This window comes from Girardinichthys multiradiatus, chromosome 6 (genome assembly GCF_021462225.1).
Source record: "Girardinichthys multiradiatus isolate DD_20200921_A chromosome 6, DD_fGirMul_XY1, whole genome shotgun sequence".
NCBI classification, from domain to species: domain Eukaryota; kingdom Metazoa; phylum Chordata; class Actinopteri; order Cyprinodontiformes; family Goodeidae; genus Girardinichthys; species Girardinichthys multiradiatus.
The window spans coordinates 47,313-66,202 of record NC_061799.1 but is presented as its reverse complement, the minus strand read 5'-3'; positions in this window follow the sequence as shown (position 1 = coordinate 66,202).

The window sequence follows — 18,890 nt, the reverse complement described above, 5'->3', positions numbered from 1 at the left end:
ATCTGCAGGTCAATTTGGTTCCCTCTCATCACCTGTAAAAAGGCTACTGATAGAGAGATCTGAACTGCTCCTTTTAGCAGTGGTAATCAATTATATTCACTCAGGTTTTCATGCAAAAGAAAGAAACAGAAGTTAGCAAGGATAGTTCAATCTATCACCTTTTCTGGAAGGCATCCTTTGTATCATTCTACCTCACCCTATCAGCACAGATATTGTTCTAAACAATGTATTGCTCAGATACTATCCTGAAAAGAGATAGATTGGCATTGCTAACTACTGTGTTTTTGTACAGTAAGTCAAAATAAGTTGAATAGTCTTCAATTTGATCCAGTGCCTGAAAATAGTATGTCTAGTGCGCATCCCTTCAGAAATTAGTCATTTTATAAAACCGCGTGTGACCTCACGTCATGTGTTATTTTATTCTTAAATCGATCTCATAAACCTTTGACTTAACGCCTCTTTGATCAGAAAGATACATAAGGACATTTAGATGACATTTAGATTTAGGTAGAAAAACTTTTTATCCAATTTGAATAAAAAGCTAACTGACTGCACTGTTCAATGGTTAGGATTAATTGGAATGTATTAACCTGACTGTTGTGAAGTGCTTTGAGACAACATGTGTTGTGAATTGGCGCTATATAAATAAAACTGAATTGAATTGAATTGAATGTGTTATGCTGTTTTTTAAATGAAAGATGCATGTTTGAGATGAAAAAAGGTCTGCAGATTTGAACTGCCCCTAAACTATCACTGTGGGGCTGCCGAAGCAAATCAGGAGGACAGAGAATGGTGGCCAAAGCCAGTCTACCTCTATCTCGCTCCACATCTGTCCGTCTCCTCTACTTCTTTAGACAAGTTTAGTTTGCTTTTGTCTTTTTTCGGCTTTTATTTGTTAATTCTTCCTTGTTGCTTTGCAGTTCATGCCATTTTTATTTTAACATAACCCTAACCCATTGACTTCAGCTTCTTCAGGTTATATTTTCTTCAGTTTGCTCCAGTATCATCTAGCTCAGTTAGTCGTCTTTTTAGGGTTTGTCAATTCTTGCATTTCAATAACTGTTTCAACAAGTTATATTGAGGTAACTTCACTTAGTTAAGCTATTTTCCACTGATAGTTTTCCTTTTTAAACAGATCAGATGACAATTTTCCTTTGCTAATGTTTCTGCTATTTTGTTAATTTATCAGATTTCAGCTGATATTCTATGGTCAACTTAGTCTTGTTTCTGCAAGCTTTCATCTGGAGAAGTTTTCTTGTTCAAGTTCAATATTATTGAAATAAATATCTGGACTGCATAAGGCTTGATTAGGATACAAAGAGTAAAATCAAGACTCTTTTGATGTGAATAAAACAATATTAAATAGTTACTAAAACTAACAACAATAACAGGAAAATAAATATATTTAAAGAATACTAAATTGTTTGGAAGACTACAAATAATTTTTTTAAGAAAACAAAAATGAGCAATCAACAGTGATTATCGGGTGTAAAAACCCTGATTATGTTTCAAAGATCCCAAAGATTTCTAAGAAATGCTTTGACCTGTCACTATGTGAACAAATGGAGACTCGAATTCTGGATTATAAGGCAAAAGACAAAAGTAAGAAAAGAATGGAAAAAAGAGAACACGAGTTGAACATTTTAAAGTTATTCAAAGAGGAAGGTCAGAAATACAGACAAAATTTGAAACAGCAGTTGACAGACTTGAAAAAATATCATGATGGAACTAAAAACAATAATCTGAAGCCAGCAGGAATATCCCTTCCCTGGCTGGAACTATTAATATCATGGGAAATTTTGATTACAGAGGTGAAGAAACAGAACAGGAAGAAGCTCAAATATTACAAGGTGACTTATTGCAGGACATCAGTGATGAAGTAATGAGAACTAGAGAATGCCCACTTAGTCCACAGGGTGTAGCTCCGGTAAGTAACGGACCTAACATGCAGAGTGCACCTGCGGGAAGCGGACAAACTCCATCTGCAACGCAGAGAGCACTCCCAATAAATACAGATTCACCAGTTGCAATTCAGGGCATACATCCTCAGCATTGTAGTACAACAAGGAGACAGCCTTCCAGAAGTGTACAGTTGCCCCAGCAGGGGACATCAACAGATTCAACAGTACAGCAACCAGGTAAGACAAGAATAATTGATTGTTATGCGGAACACACTGGAAGACCAGGAGGAGATTCGTACTGGATCAACTTGGATCATACTGGGCTTGATTTAAGATGTGAAATAGATAGAACTATCATTCAAGAAATAGAACAACAACTGGACAATCACTATTCTAACCTAAATGAACCAGAAGTATCAGCTGAAGAACAAGCAGAGGCTGCAAATGTGGTAGTGCAGCTTACTGGGGGGTCACAAAGAAATAGAGAACAAAATGACAGGCGGTACGATTTGCGCTATCGGTCTAATATTCATCCACCTGATAGATACACAGAAGGAAGACAGATGCCAATTGTGGTCAAAGGAAATACAACCCAATATGTTCCTTGGGCCTCTGTGGACCTGGCCGGATTGGTCTCGCGGTTGCCGGATGTACACGAAGGTGCAAATAAGTTGATCAGAAAATTCGAAGAAACTGTAGGGAAACTGCTGGCATTGGGAGACATTGAAGCAGTTTGGGCACAGTGTCTTGGGACTCCAACCATGGAGAATATTTTGAAACGAAACTATGCTTGGATGATTCATCATCGAGCGGATGGAATTTAATTCAATGCTTTTCGAAATGTGCTCTGGAGAGAACTGCGAGCAGAATACCCAGCAAGGGTGGACCCCAGAGCACTGAAAGGGGAACCACTGGGTGACAACAAGAACCCAGCAACATACATCTCTAAACAATTGGAGAAATGGAAACAGGATGCAGAACAGGACATTTACAAGAGTCCTCTACTCACAACCATATTTTGGAATACCATCGTAGAGAGTATGCCAGCACCTGTGCGGAGCAGACTCGAAGATGTTGTTGGTCTGACATCAATGCCACACAAAGAGTTTAGAGATCATGTGGTACACAACGTCACAAAATACAGAAAAGAAGAGCAAAAGCTAGATGAACAAGACAAAAATATACAAAGAAAGCTGGCCCAACTGCAACTCAGAGAGCTCCAGGGAAAGGGTAAAGCTAAAACACAAGCTGTAATGTTGAAAGGGGAAGAACGCCTCAACGCCTCATCAACAACACCTGCAGCACCTTTTCCTGATGTGGTGCATACATCACAGGTGGGTCCTCCAAACTTTCAAACCGCCCTGCCATCGCATCCGGTAGTGAATGTCTACCCCACGGCATGGAATTCACAACCATTTGGAGCACAAGGAAGACAGCAAAGAGGATCCCCGTGGGCAAACGGGACGAAATGCTGCACCCGGAATACCGGGGAGATGTTGGACATGTAATGAACCTGGACATCGTGCTGAACAATGTTTCCAAGGGCAGCATCCATACATGGGGCGAGCACGTGGCAGGGCCAGGCCGGGTCCTCCCAGAGGTCCAACTAACACGCCAAATTTTGGCTACTAGGGGTGTCCAGAGAGCTCTACAGGGGAGAATCAGTACCCAGTGGTAAGTGTGGGTGCTGAAAATGAGCCATTGCTAAACATTCAAATAGAAAATAAAGAAACACCAATGTTAGTTGATACAGGAGCAGCTTACACATGTGTGAGCCCAAATTATGCAATTCATCTCCTCATGTCTGATAAATTTGTATCGACGGTAGGGTTCTCGGGAACACGACAACTAATTCAAATGATGGCTCCTGTACGACTGGTGGCAGATGATGAAGAAATAAAACCAATTTTAGTCTCTAATCAAACCCCAAATTAATTTGTTGGGCAGAGATGCTCTGTGTAAATTGAAACTAAAACTTTGGTGTACCCCTCAAGGAGTATATGTTCAAAAAGAAGGTCTGGATCTCCAAATGTTCATGCAGGTGCCTGGGAGACATTGACAGTCCAGTTGGAAATGTGATTTCTGAGTGGGGTCAGTACATTCAACTCCAACTTCCAGAAGCTACAAAACCTCGTTTGGACTACCATTGTACAATGTACTACGATTTTTCTAAAAGCAAAGAGTTTGAGGAAAAATGGGACAGCGAAACACAAGGATTAAATGTCAAAAATACATTGTTATTGGTACACAAGGGGCAGCAATAAATGTGGACACAGACGACTTCATTTCCAAATGGTATAACGTTCCGGAATCGTTGCCACACATAACCTTGTTTGTAAATAAAAATGTTCATGCAAAAGACTTGGGACCAATAATGAAAGTTGCTACTACAACAAAATGGGAAGAAACAGACAATCCGTCAATTTTCCAATCACACGATGCATCAATGCTTAAGATTGTGAGCAAAACATTGATGAAATTCAAACCACAAGTGGTGACAGTGCCTGTAAATGACACAAACACATTTGAAGAAAAGGAGTTGTCAAAAGGAGGTATGATGTTTGAGGACATGTTAAAACATGTTCCAGATCACATATGGTCAAAACATGATACAAATGTGGGTTTGTTAAAATCAGCCACCCCGTTTAAGGTTGAGTTGAAACAAAATGTAGACCTTCCATTCCGTCCATAGTACCCGTTAAAGGCAGAAGCAGATCAAGGCATTAGCAGAACTATTGAAGGACTGCTAGAAGCAGGAGTGTTGGTGGAAACAAGCAGTGAGTGCAACACACCAATATTTCAAGTCCAAAAGACAGATGGATCAAAATATCGCCTGGTTCATGACTTGAGAGTCATCAATCAGGTTGTTCAGGATAGGCCGGCAGATGTGCCAAATACACACATGTTGCTAACAGCTATTCCACCGGAAGCACAGTTTTTCACAGTCATTGATCTCTGTTCTACATTTTTCAGCATCCCTTTAGCAGAAGAGTCTCAAAATTTGTTTGCATTTACATACAGAGGAAAAAAGTAGTTACTCTCGCTTACCACAAGAGTTCAAACACATCCCTCATGTGTTTAACCAAATCCTAAAACAAGATCTTTAAGGGTTAAGACTGAACAGCACATTGCTGCAATATGTAGATGATTTATTAATCTGCGCTCCCACATTGGAAGACTGTCACCAAGAGTCAATGAAAGTCCTTCAGAGATTGGCAGAAGGAGGTCATAAGGCCTCAAAAAGAAAAACTTCAATACTGTCAGCCTCAGGTAGAATTCCTGGGCAGGATGATCTCACAAGGAACCATTGGCATTTCGCCTTTGCAACTCGAAGGTGTCAGCAAAGTACCATGCCCACGAACGGTTGGTGAGATGATGACATTCCTTGGGATGACAGGCTTTAATGCAGACTGGATAGAAGACTATGCAGAAAAAACAGCACCGTTAAGAGAGCTTATGAAAGAATCAGGAAATCAGTCATTAAAAACCATGTTAAAATGGACATCTAAGGCTAAAATAGCTTTTGAAACACTAAAACAGGAAATGCAAGTGGCACCCACTCTGGCAATGCCAGACTATGACAAACAATTCTACCTATATGTGGCAAACAGAAAAGATATGTATGTCTCAGCACTACTGATGCAGGAAACCTGTGCAGGCCGTCGAAAACAAGCTATTGCTTATTATAGCACAAAGCTTGACAATGTAGCACAGGGCTGGCCACCATGGTATCAAGGGCTAGCAGCAGTCTACTACGCCTATGAGAAAGCATCGACCATAACAATGGGTTACCCAGTCACGATTAGGACTCATCACAAAATTCTAGAGTTAATCAATCAAGGGAAGTGTGTTGTAACCCAGGCAAGATGTTTGCAGTACATGTTGCTTTTGACATATCCAGATATAACGTTTCAAAGATGTAACACCTTAAATCCAGCCAACATGATTCCCCTCGATTGTAAAGGAGAACCACATGAGTGTGTTGCTGAAACAATGAAATACACAAGACTAAGACCAGACGTGGAGTCAACTCCATTGACGAACGCGGAAATCACTTACTTTGTTGACAGCTCATGTTTCAGAGATCATCTCGGGAACCATGCGGGATTCGCAATCGTTGAACAGAGAGGTAATGACTTTGAAACTGTCAAAGCTGAAATGTGTGAGTAACCATGCTCAGCACAACTAGCAGAATTGAAAGCATTAACGGAGGCATGTAAACTGGCAAAAGGAAAGATGGCAAACATTTTCACAGACTCAGCTTATGCTCATGGAGTTTGTTATTTGTTTGCCTCTCTTTGGAAGCAAAGAGGGTTCAAAAGACCAGATGGAAGTCCAGATCTACATAAAGAGCAGCTTCAACAGCTAATTGATGCAATGATGCTCCCCTCAAAACTGGAAGTGATAAAGTGTCAGGCACACCGCAAAGGTAATGACGTAGTCATAAGAGGTAACAACGCAGAAGACAAAGCAGCAAAGATGGCATCCCGATGCCAGATGGCTATTTTGGCACCTGTAGTGTCATTGGAACCTTTGATTACGCCAGAAGACTTGTTACTGATTCAACATGAGGTACCTTCAGTGCCATAATGGTTAGACTCCGCAACTTAAAAGAAGAAATGAAGGAGGGACAGCTGGTTGTGGAAGAGTCTGGAGGAAATATTTGGCAACTGGGGAGCGTTGGCAGTAAAGACAGGATTAACCTTGCTAACTGTATTAGTTGTGATATTCCTGGTTGTGTGTTGCGTGTTGCTTATCATCAGACAGTGGATCTTGGGAACTGTGTACCGATGGATGACTGATGATGGGAAACATCAGAGTGTCGGGTTCTGGGAGCCTGTCTGTTTTCTGCTTGCTGCTAACCTTATTCGTCCAGCAGAGGGTGTCGAGCTACAGGAGGAATGTGGACAGGTGTTTCCCATCTTCTGATCGCCGTGTACGCTACTTAAGCTGTGGCTGCCTGCTACTCGTCGCCTGAGTGTTGAGCCTATGTGGTAACCATCTCGAGCCAGTTTTTGGGTTTTGATCTGCTCTGTTCCTTTCTGACATTTGTGTTTTCGCCTTAGGTATCAGTAACCTTGATGTGCATCGATCCTCTAACTATTCCTCGAGCGCTTGGAGCCTTTTGGATTACCTGTCTGGAATTCTACGTACACTCCTGGACTGAGTAATCTTCACCTTTTACTGGATCTGTGCTACATTATGACAAGCGTACTTCTCCTGCAGACCTGTCCACCCTCCTACGTAACTCCTGCTTCACCTTCCGCTCGCTTTCCATAGAAAGCACGTTTTGCTGTGAGCTCTACTTCAGTTCTCCTAAACCCCGTCTCCCCTGGCGGATTCCGTTCACTCTCTAGTAAGAGCATTTATCATTATTCATGATATTTATATTTATATATTTATATATACATTGCCGTCCTGTTTTCTTATCAGTTCTTTTTTCTCGCACAGTTGGAGAGACCAGATCCCTGTCATCCCCGTGTAGAATTTAGAAACAATAAACTTCTTTTCACTGTTTGATGCTCTCTACTTGTGTTCTTTCTGCATGTGGGTCAGATCAGTGTCAAAAATGATGTCAGAACACTCAGGCCAGACAGACCCAGCAGAGAGTCTCAGTAGAACTCTATCTGAACACTCTCACCAGATTCACTCTCATGACTCTGCTCTTCGTTCTCTTTCTGAACAGATCCAACGGAATAATCAGCAGCTAGATCATATTGTCTCGCTACTCCAGCATTCTTTAAGTCCTCAGACCTCCGGTTCCTCTGAGGGCGCTGTAGCAGCTTCTACTTCTCAACGTCTTTCACACTCACGCGACGTCACTTCCCCTGTTCCGGAGAAGTTCTCCGGTGACATTGATCATTGTAAGGGGTTTTTGTTACAATGTACTCTTGTCTTTAACCGCTCTCCTGCTAGTTTTCCCCATGATGATGCTACGATTTCGTATGTACTGGGATTACTTACAGGGAGGGCCTTACGTTGGGCTGAGGCTCGTTTTTCTGACTGTAATCAGTTTGATTGCTCTTTTGATGACTTCATTCTTGAGTTTAAGCTGGCTTTCTCCTCTGAGACCGACCAGACTAGCGTCTCTCGCCAGTTGTGGGCCTTAAATCAGAGAAATAGACCAGTCTCTGATTTAGCCCTAGAATTTCGTACTCTTGCAGCTGCTTCTGGCTGGAATGATAGTGCTCTTAGAACAGCTTTTTCCAGTCCCTAGATGAGCCACTGAAGGATGAATTAACCTTGATTGATGAACCTAAGACCCTTAATGAGCTAATTTTGTTAGCTACACGGATTGACAGTCGTATGCGTGAGAGAAGGAGAGCCCGTTCTGAGCATTTCCGGGCTCGTTCTTCTTTTTCTGCAAGATCAACACCCAACGCTAGGTCTCTTCCTCAAGTAGTTCTGCCTGAACCTGAACCCATGTTGATAGGTCGCACTCGCCTTACCCCTGAGGAGAGACAACGTCGTAGACAGGGGAACCAGTGTTTTTACTGTGGTTCATCCAATCACCTTATTGCAGCTTGTCCAACCTGTCCTACCCGGCCAAAAGACAGGGTCCGCTAGTTTTTTCGGGGGAGCTAACGGACCAGTTTAATGATTTTGAAGCCCCTAGACTTTCCCTACCAGCCACCTTGATTGGTAGTCAGCAGACTAGGAATCTTTTAGCACTCGTTGATTCCGGCTGTGAGCAGAATTTTATCGATAGCAAGTTGGTAGAACTGGCCCAGATTGAGATTGTACTTCTGGATACGCCACGATTAGTTTCTGCCTTAGATGGACGGAGGCCACATAGAGTTACTCACAAGACCATACCGATTGAACTGGTTCTCTCCGGAAATCATAGGGAAATGATTTATTTTTATGTATTTCTGGTTTCTCAGTCTTCTTTAGTTCTGGGTTTTCCTTGGCTGCGTAAACACAACCCTCATTTAAACTGGTCCAAACTCTGCATTGAGGCCTGGTCTAATTATTGTTATTCCAATTGTCTTCAGTCGGCCTTACCTGTTAGGAACTCCATTGTGCCTAGTTCTCTTAGTGATGACTGTCCCAACCTTTCCGGGGTTCCTACAGTATACCATGATTTAGGACTAGCCTTCAGCAAGAGTAACGCTCTCTCTCTACCCTCCCTATGACTGTGCCATTGACCTTCTTCCTGGGGCTCCTCTACCCACCAGTAGGTTGTATCCTATCTCTGGACCTGAACGAAAGGTCTTGGAGGATTACATTAATGACTCCCTAGCTGCTGGTATTATTCATCCCTCTTCCTCCCCAGTGGGTGCAGGGTTTTTTTTTGTTGGAAAGAAGGATGGTTCCCTTCGTCCCTGTATTGATTATCGGGGCTTGAACCAGATTACTGTTAAGAATAGGTACCCACTTCCTTTACTTTCCTCTGCGTTCGAACCAGTTCAGGGTTCTACTGTTTTTACTAAGCTTGACCTTAGGAGTGCTTATCATTTAGTTAGAATCCGCCAGGGGGATGAGGGGAAGACAGCTTTTCAGACTCCTTTGGATCATTTTGAGTATTTAGTCATGCCTTTTGGACTTTGCAACGCCCCAGCAGTCTTCCAGTCGCTGATTAATGATGTGTTAAGAGATTTTTTGAACATCTTTGTTTTTGTGTACCTCGACGATATTCTGATCTACTCCAGAGACCTTGAAGAACACCATCATCATGTTCGACTAGTCCTTCAGCGGCTGCTGGAGAACCGATTATTTATTAAGGCTGAGAAATGTGAGTTTCATCAGTCCTCTGTTACATTCCTGGGTCTCATCTTAGAGGGTGGACAGGTTCGTTCTGATCCTGATAAGATCAAGGCAGTCTTGGAGTGGCCAATTCCCGAGACAAGAAAACAACTTCAACGCTTCCTGGGATTTGCTAATTTTTACAGGAGGTTTATACAGAACTACAGCCAGACCGCAGCACCTCTGATGGCTCTGACCTCCACTAAGTTGCATTACACCTGGACTTCGGAGGCAGATACTGCTTTTCAAGCTCTAAAAATTAAGTTTTCCCGTGCACCAATCCTTATCCACCCTGACACTACCAGACAGTTTACCATGGAGGTTGATGCTTCTGACTTAGGGGTTGGAGCTGTTCTGTCCCAGTCTGCTGCTTCTGATGGTAAATTACATCCTTGTGCTTTTTTTCCCCGCAGACTAAGTGATGCAGAGCGCAATTATGATGTCGGTGACAAGGAACTGTTAGCCATTAAATTGGCTCTGGAGGAGTGGCGTCATTGGCTTGAGGGAGCCTGTTTACCTGTCATTGTGTGGACTGATCATAAGAACCTAGCCTACTTACAAGCTGCTAAGCGACTCAATCCCCGTCAGTCTCGCTGGTCCTTATTTTTCTCCCGCTTTAATCTGGCTATTTCCTATCGCCCAGGGTCTAAGAATACTAAACCTGATGCTCTGTCCCGTCAGTTTTCTGCTGATGAGGTTGAACTTAAACCGGTCTCCATTCTGCCTTCTAGCTGGACGGTGGGTTCTCTTAGGTGGGAGATTGAGGACTTTGTTACCCGCGCTCAGCGGGAGGAACCTGATCCAGGCACTGGTCCACAAGACAAGATTTTTGTTCCCACCATTGCCCGTTCTCGTGTCATCCATTTGCACCACTCTGCTAAGTTTTCTGCTCATCCTGATACTAGTAGAACCGTGGTCCTTATTTTGAGAAGGTTCTGGTGGCCTACTGTCCACAAGGACGTGAAGGAGTACGTTCACGCCTGTATTATCTGTGCTCGAAATAAACATTGTAACCAACCGCCTGCAGGCCTTTTACAGCCTTTACGCATTCCTGGTCGTCCTTGGTCACATATTGCTTTAGACTTTGTTACTGGCCTTCCTACCTCTCAAGGAATGACTACCATTCTAACTATTGTGGACCGCTTCTCTAAGGCCTGCCATCTGATCCCACTGAAGAAGTTGCCTACTGCTTTTCAGACCGCCTAGCTGTTGATCAAACGTGTCTTCCGGCTCCATGGTATTCCTCAGGACATTCTGTCCGATCGTGGTCCTCAGTTCCCTTCCCGAGTTTGGAAACAGTTTGCTTTAGCCCTTGGAGCTAAAGTCTCCTTGACTTCTGGATTTCATCCCCAGTCCAATGGCCAGGTGGAACGAATGAACCAACAACTCGGATCCACTCTCCGTAGCCTTTCATTTTCTAATCCTGCTGACTGGTGTAAACACCTACCTTGGGTTGAGTATGCAGTTAATGCTCACAAGTCCTCTGCTACTGGTTTTTCTCCTTTTGAGGTTTCAGTTGGCTATCAACCTCCCATTTTTCCTGCCAACCAGGGTGAGGTTTCCGTCTCCTCTGTTCAACACCATATTCGCCGTTACAGGGCTGTTTGGAACTCCACTGTCCGGGCCCTTCAGCGGACTGCTGAACTCAACAAACGTTTTGTTGACAGAAGACGTCGACCAGCTCCTGTTTACCGCCCAGGGCAACAAGTCTGGTTATCCACCCGTGACATTCCTCTAAAATCTATTTCTAAGAAACTTTCTCCTCGTTTTATTGGACCCTATGTGATTGACTCTTTAGTCGGTTCCACTGCAGTTCGTCTTCGGTTGCCTCCTAGTCTTCGCATCCACCCCACTTTTCATGTTTCTCAGGTAAAGCCAGTGTTCACCAGTGCTTTGTGATGTATTTTGTTTTCAATTATCCATATGTACTTGGGAACTTGGAGCCATGATGGCCGGAAATCCGGTGGGACTGCCCGTGTCCAAAGGGACCCTGATAAGATGGATATTGAGGACGTTCGAGCGTCACAAAAAGGTGATGTAATTTATCCGTAAAAAAGTCATATAAACAATTTCTGTTAAAAGCATATTACTTGTGAAGGTCAATATTATGTGTTTTAATGTTTAAGTAGGGGTTGAACTGCCATTTCTGTTTAACAGTTTTCTCCTGGTTATGTTATATTAGGTAGGTAAGCATTTTGTATTTCTTTTTGAGGTTCATTTGGTAAGGTAAGGGGTATTCATGAAGAATAGGCCTTGTTGGTTGTTACTTTGGCCTGAGTTCACCCTGAAGCTATGATAATCATTTTAACCTTATGTAAACATGTTATATCTGTTTTGACAAGAGTCATTAGTATTGTGAGGGCTATATGTGGAAGATGATGTTAATGTGAGAAAAAGGACTATAAGGATGTGGTTTGGAAAAATACTGGTCAGTGTTTTCTGTATGCCCAGGGACAAAACATCGGGAAGCTGCCATCCAAAGACTCTGGTGTTTCGGGGACCCTTCTTACGTTTATGTGGAAGCGTAAAGCTCTGTTTAACTAGATCAAAAAAGTGTTATTATTGTCTTTACCATAATAAAATGAACTCTGTGATAAATTCACTCTGAGTGGAGACATGCAAGCTGTCTGTCTGGAAAAACAGATTATATTAGAGAAAGGTTCTTGGCGAGAGGAATGATTAATGGGCTTGTTATTGCAGGAAATCTTGTGATATGCTGGCCCGTGCCAGGTCAATTTGACCTGAGAGGTTGCATCCAGATAAGTGATGAAATTGTTAGTGTAAAACTGTCACGTACGCCAATTGGATGTTTTCCAGATGTTTGGCTAAATGTGTATTCCTGGAAAAAGTAGAGAAAAGCAATGTTGAAGGTGCCAAGAAGGTTTACGTAAATGAGTATGGTGATGTCAATTGGTCAGGATGCAATACAATACACACTAATGCTTTGTATCTGTATAAAAACTGTCCTGTAAAGACTGAAGGGAGGATGACTTCTGGAATTTCTGATGAAGATTATTCTGTGCGCTTTTTGAAGAATAAAGTCCCCTCTCCTGAGGATTGTTTCAAGGGAGAATATTTCTGGGTACTGTTTTAATTATTTTAGCTCAGTGATCAGACCGCCCGCTCCTAAAGTTTATTTACATTCTGTGTCATTGGATGTGTGAATAATGTTGCATCTTCATGATACTTAGAATTGATACTTACTTAACCTAACCACTGCTTCTCTATTAATATTCAAATTGTATGATACTTCTTCTCTGCTACCTGTATTGTCAGTTTACTTTCATTTAAAAGCTGGCATCCAGTAACAGAGATCACAGCTCCGTTAGGGTTTGTTCCTCCACACATTCTCTTATGTAAAGATTAATTTTAAGTTCTATGCCAAGCATTTGGCCCTTATTCGTCTGTATTCGGGGTGCAAATACTTAATGGAATGTGCTTTGTGCAAGGAATATGATGTTTGGCGTTGGAGAGACAATGCCTGGAAGTTCTCAAAACAGAAGATAACCAATTCCAAAGGGATTCCTCCCTCCTATAATATAAACGTCATAGTTTTGCTGACAGTCTGAATCAAATACCACTACAGTTTTTCACTAACAAAGATTAAGTTATTTTATAATTGTCTGTACACACAGTCAAAGAGTTCACCATATAGCTGTTGAAAGACATCCAGATCACATTGTACTTTCTCTACTTGAGTAAGAGATGTGAAAACTACATTTTGCCATAAAGGGAACATTGCTTTTTCCTAATATCGTCCCTTCAGTGACAAACATTTATTAAAATTCATTGTTTAAAGAGAACAAACCTATTTTATTATGTACATATACAGGGGTTGGACAATGAAACTGAAACACCTGTCATTTTATTGTGGGAGGTTTCATGGCTAAATTGGACCAGCCTGGTAGCCAGTCTTCATTGATTGCACATTGCACCAGTAAGAGCAGAGTGTGAAGGTTCAATTAGCAGGGTAAGAGCACAGTTTTGCTCAAAATATTGAAATGCACACAACATTATTATAGGTTATGTGTTTTTATCTCTGTCTGGGATCTAATCCAAAAATAATTTCCTGACCCTACTCGCCTTCTGAATAATGTTTCCTGGAAACATCTGCTAAAGTTTAGAATTGAAGTAAAATCACATAACACTTACATTAAGCATCAGTTCAACATTGACATTCTCAGCTAATATGTTAGAGGTTAAACTTCCCACAGAGTTTTCTTGGGATCTAGGGTAACACATTAAAAACATTAAAACTGTCATAATCCGCCATTACTATTGTTATATTAATTTCGTCTGAGCTTTGTTGTGCATTTGTATTCCTAGCCCTGAATTATTTTATTTTCTCATCCGTTAGTCCTTAACATGTAGTGTATAAAGTCTAATCTCCTTAGATTTATTAACTAATTTAAAATGTATTCATGCAAGAGGATTAGGAACGAATTATTGTCACGTATCAGTCGTGTTATTATAATTGTGGCTCATGGTTCTACTTCCAGATTTCTAGAAGTATTGTTCTGTTGTCATTTTGAAGAAAGTAAGGTTGTTTCTTATGCAACAGTATTAAAGAGTTGTAATTCCTTGACATATTTCATGCTTCCTGTCCTACAACACATGAAATTGAGCCAAATGCTGTCTGCTTCCAGTTGTTGTTGGACGACTTTTATCTCAAGAATGTTTCCTAAGTGCTCAGAGTTCTTACTGTCTGTCTCTGATCATTAACCTTAAAGAAATCTTATAATCACTAACCGTAAGTTTGATTTTTTGCTTAAATCGTCGTTCGTTCAGCTGTTTCCCAGTTCATTCATTTCTCAAATTAAATTGCATATTAATCATATTGGTTTTGCAGTTAGTTCCAGGTGGTGGTTTGTAAGTAGAGGCTTCTAAAATAAAGAAAAATAAAGAAGCCAAATTCCTTTTCCAGAAATCCTCAATAAACCAAATAAATAATTACTCCTTCGACGAAAGACTCAGAACTGCCAGCTCGGTCGTTTGAAAAAGCTTTTCTGTGGAATTTTATCCACTAAAAGCGTACTTTTAAGCAAGTCATCTCCAGTCCAACATCATAAACAACTATCTGAACTTGTGAAATGTTTCTCAATGTTCCACAATTCTCTTCCTTGATATATAATTTTTTTTTTATGCCTCTAATCCTTGGGAAAACTGGTTGCTAGCACTGATGTTTTTCAGAAATCTTACACTAAGCACAAATACTTAAAAGGTAGAAAAGGAAGAATATAATGGACAATTATGGACATTCTATAAATTTCTTGCGCATTTTTAAAGTAATTTAGACTCCAAGGTAACTGCAGACCACTCCGCGCTCACTTGAATTTAAACTATTCAGTTATTCAATCATAAGTCTGGACTTTGTGAGCACTGAGAGCCCTACAGCCCCAAGGAGTTCCTAAAAACCTGTCATACTTCTGCGAACAAATGATCAAAAATAAAGAACAAAAGAAAAAATTGGATAAACAAATGTTAGTGACAATAAACCCACATGTATGACAGACGGATTCAACACTTAGATGAACACAGACACAGACACATGGACAGACATTTAGACAAACATTTAGACAGACATATGCCGGCATTTGACATTCATACTTTTTACATAATACATACATTTTCTCCCCACATTAGTGTGTGTCTGTTCTTTGTTTCGGTGTGTGCGCTTGTGTATATGTGTTGTGTTTGTGTGCTATGCATGTGTACGTATTCGTGCGTGGGTGCTGTGTGTCACACGTGCTTATGTGCAAGCACGTGTGACACAGCGTATTTTCGTCATATGCTGGTGGAAAGCAAGACACGGCATGTGTGCAGGCGCACACACAACTTGCAACCGGATATTCCATTCCTCGAGCCTGCAGTGAGCTTTTTCCTTTTTTTTTCTTGCTTTCAGTCAGTTTCTACCAGAAACTCCTTCCCTATTTAACATATGCGTTCATTCTCATCAAAGTGCATACGTTTCTTTAGGTCTATCCCTCAAGAGTGAAAAAAAATTCAAGCATTAATTTTAACCAGTAACACAGCTATATCTACATTTGACTTGGGCATAACTCAACACTTAACCCATAGGAACCATAAAACAAATCAAAGTAAAGCTTCTGGTGCGCACCACAAAAGCTAATTTGTTATTTTAACACAGCAAATGAATCTTAGAAAGCATTTAAGGTAATCAGACAAATAAGATTTAAACCAGCCTATCGCTGTTCCCCTGATCCCTACAGCATATTCCAGCCTTTTTAAGAGAATATTGTGATCGACTGGATCAAATGCAGCACTGAGATCTAACAGAACCAGAACAGACACAAGTCCATTATCTGAGGCCATAAGAATATCATTAGTGACTTTCAGCAGAGCTGTTTCAGTGCTATGATGAGCTCTGAAGCCTGACTGAAACAGTTCAAACAGGTCATTGCTGTGTAAATGCTCACACATTTGATTAGCAACTATTTTCTCAAGAATTTTAGATAAGAATGGAAGATTGGATATAGGTCTGTAATTTTTCAAGTCATCTCGATCAAGCGAAGGTTTCTTAAGTAAAGGTTTAATTACAGCTACCTTAAAAGCCTGTGGTACATATCCATTTACTAAAGATAGATTAATCATATCTAAAATGGGGCTGGTAAACAGAGGAAACACTTCCTTAAATAATTTGGTTGGGATCGGGTCTAACATACAAGTTGAAGGTTTAGATGAAGCTAATATTTCTGATAACTCAGGAAGCTCCACAGGATCAAAACAGTCCAAACACAAATCAGGTTATACAGTTACTTCCAATGTTGTCTCACTTGCTGAGGATGAAGTAATCATCTTCGGGAGTATGTCAAAGATTTTATTTTTAATAGAATCAATTTTATTTAAGAAGAATCCCATAAAGTCATGACTGCTGAGAGCTAAGGGAATGGATGGCTCTGTTCTTCCTGGACTACCACCGTTAGAGTAGCACCACTTATCTACACGCATTACGGTTTAACACGTTCGCAACAATTATTCTGAACCTTTTCTCTGCCTCCAAGAATTACAAAAACAGCTTACTCAGAACTAACATCACAGCCAGAGTGTTTTTACAGGAAAAACACTGGAGATTTTTTAATAGGGATCGCCCTACCTTTTAGTTTGTGGCTGCTGCTGTGATGCGTTGTCCTTCCGTCGCAACCCTATCCAAAAGTGGTTTCCGCTTACAGGGCACGGGCGGGAACACCAATTTGTCCGAGTTACCGCACCCTGTTGATGGTCGGACACCTCGGAACCCCTCCAGTCCTTGGACCCCGGAAACAGTCACACACTCTATCAAAAGACTCTTAAAGGAATGACTCTCAACCAGTTTCTAACTTTTAGCTCCTTTAATCTAAATTAAAGCAGAGGAATGATTACAGAGATCAGCGCTGTGGCTCCTGTCTCCGACCGTCGCGGTCTGTTAGAGCATGACTCTGTGTAAGTTTAGCAACTGTACTAAAGAGAAACCTAGGATTATTAAGGTTTTCTTTTATTAATGATGAGAAATAAGATGTTCTGGCTTGGCAAAATGTCTTTTCATACAACAGTAGGCTATTTTTCCAGATTAAGTAGGAATCTACTAGGTGGGTGGAGCGTCATTTTCTCTCCAATTTTCTAACATCGTGCTTTAAAGTATGCAGCTCTGAATTAAATCAGGGAGCCAGACTCCTATGAATAATTACCTTCTTTTTCAAGGAGGCTGCATTGTCTAATGCATCACGCAATGATGAAGTAACACTATGAGCAAGAGAATCAATTTTTGAAGAAACAAAATTATTGCCCTCCACTGTGTTTTTCTGTGATAATGAGGAGATTAAAAGTGGAACAGATTCTTTAAAAGTTGTTACAGCATTGTCTGATAATGATCTACTATAATGAAATTTTCTTTCAGTTGTGGAATACTCTGTTAAATTAAACTCAAAGGTTATTAAAAACCTGTCAGACGGGACAGGGTTATGAGAAAATATTGTTATGTCTTTACACTCAATGCCATATGTCAGCACAAGGTCCAGAGAATGAAGACAAAGGTGGGTAGGTTTGTTAATGTTTTGAGCAAAGCCAATTGAGTCTCAGATAGCATTAGAAGTTATATTTAGGCTATCACTTTCAGTGTCAACATGAATGTTAAAATCCCCCACTATAATAACTTTATCTGTATTTAACACTAAATCAGATAAAAGGTCTGAAAACTGATCTAAAAATTGAGAGTAAGGACCTGGTGGATGGTACAAAACAACAAACAGAAGTGGTTTTAGTGCTTTGCAATTTGGATGAGGAAAACTAAGGATTAAATATTCAAAAGAGTTGTAGCTATTGATTGGTCTGGGACTAATAAATAAATCGGACTGAAAAATGGTTGCTACTCCTCCTCCTCGCCCAGTAGTTGCCAGGTTTCTGTGAAGCAAAATAAATCAATATGATTGTCCCAAATCAAGTCACTAACTAGCAATATCTTTGAAGAGAGAGATCTTATGTTCTGTAAGCCACATTTAATTGGTTTTTTTTTCAGTCTGAGTTGTGTTTATTTTTATGAGATTTTCATGATTTCCTTCTTTTAGATTATTTTTTAATCTATTCAATTTTGGCCGTGGGTGAAACACTGTCTTAATAGGGTAATGGGTGGGTAGCAGTACAGAAGCTGAAGAGAGGAGTGTTAAACTACGACCCTGCTTCCTGGTCTGAACCCTGGGTTGTCAGAGTTCTAGAGAACTAATAAATTCGGCCAGATTCCTAGAAAGAAGAGATACTCCATCCAAAGTGGGATGGATGACGTCTCTCCGGATCAGACCAGGTTTTCCCCAAAATGTTCGCCAGTTATCAGTGTAGCCCACATTGTTTTCTGGACACCACCTAGACAGCCAGCGGTTGAATGACAGCATGCGGCTAAACATGTCGTCACTGGTCAGATCAGGGAGGGGACCAGAGAAAATGATGGAGTCCGACATTGTTTTGGCAAACTTACATACCGAAGCAACACTAACTTTGGTGACCTCTAATTACCAGAGTTGGCTTCTCAGCGGGTGTGTTGCTGAGCAGGGAATATCTGTTAGAAACACAGACGGGTTGGTGGCGACCTGTGGGCTGGGATCTAGGACTATACTTTCTACGTACCGTCACCCAGCCGACCTGTGCGGGCTCTGCTGAAGGACTGCTATGGGGAGCTAACCAGTTAGCCACGCCGGGCCTCCAATTCCGACACCCTCCCCTCCAAAGCTACAAAAATGCTACATTTATTACACG